Consider the following 884-nt stretch of genomic DNA (forward strand, 5'->3'; position numbering starts at 1 on the left):
CCCCAGCTCGGTACTTTAAAAAAAGCCCCAGTGCTCACCAGGTGCTGCTGGGCGGGGGCAGGCGGGGGCAATCCCTGCTGCCCCCCACTGCCCCATGCTGCATGGGAGGCTCTGCACGAGCCCCCTGACCTTGCCCCTCACTCCTCTAGTTCCCCCATGGGTGCCCTGCTTGCTCCAGCTCCAGCCTTTTAAGACAAAAAAAACTGAGAAAAGCCCCAGGATTCACCACTCCTGCAGCAGCCTCCGGGCTTCAGGGGGCTCATGCAGAGCCCACCATGTGGCATGAGGCAGCAGGAATCACCCCCTGCCAGCAGGAGCGGTGAGTCTGGGGTTTTTTTCAGATTTTTTTTTCTTCTTAAAGGTCTGGAGCTGGCCTGGGTGGGGCAACCATGGGGGGGCTTTGGGAGTCAGGGGGATCTTGCAGAGCCCTTCATGCAGCATGGGGCAGTGGGGACCAGCAGGGATCACTCCCTGCTCAGCAGCACCCACTGAGTTGGGGCTTTTTTTTTAACAAGTGCCAGGAGCTGGTGCAGGTAGGGTAGCCATTGCTGGACTGGAGGAGCAGGCAGGGGGATGGGCCCGGCTTGGCTGATTCGGAGATTCAGAGATTCAGCAGCAGCCTAATCTCCAAATCAGATTCGGCCAAATCAAATCAGGACAGTGATTCGAATCACCGAATCAAATCACTGTCCCCCAAATTGGCTGAATCTGAAGCGAATACTAGCTGCTTCATACCAGCCTATCAGCCTGCTCTGAGATCCATACACAAAAGCCTGATTTGTCCTTTTAGCCACTTCCTACTTCATTTAGGCCAAATGTGTATCCTCCATTTTTCTTTTCCAATGGTATAAGCATATCTCTTTCTCTTCCCCGTGCACAAATCT

This window comes from Gavialis gangeticus, unplaced genomic scaffold, assembly GCF_001723915.1.
Source record: "Gavialis gangeticus isolate Ggan-Ray unplaced genomic scaffold, GavGan_comp1, whole genome shotgun sequence".
Classification (NCBI taxonomy): domain Eukaryota; kingdom Metazoa; phylum Chordata; order Crocodylia; family Gavialidae; genus Gavialis; species Gavialis gangeticus.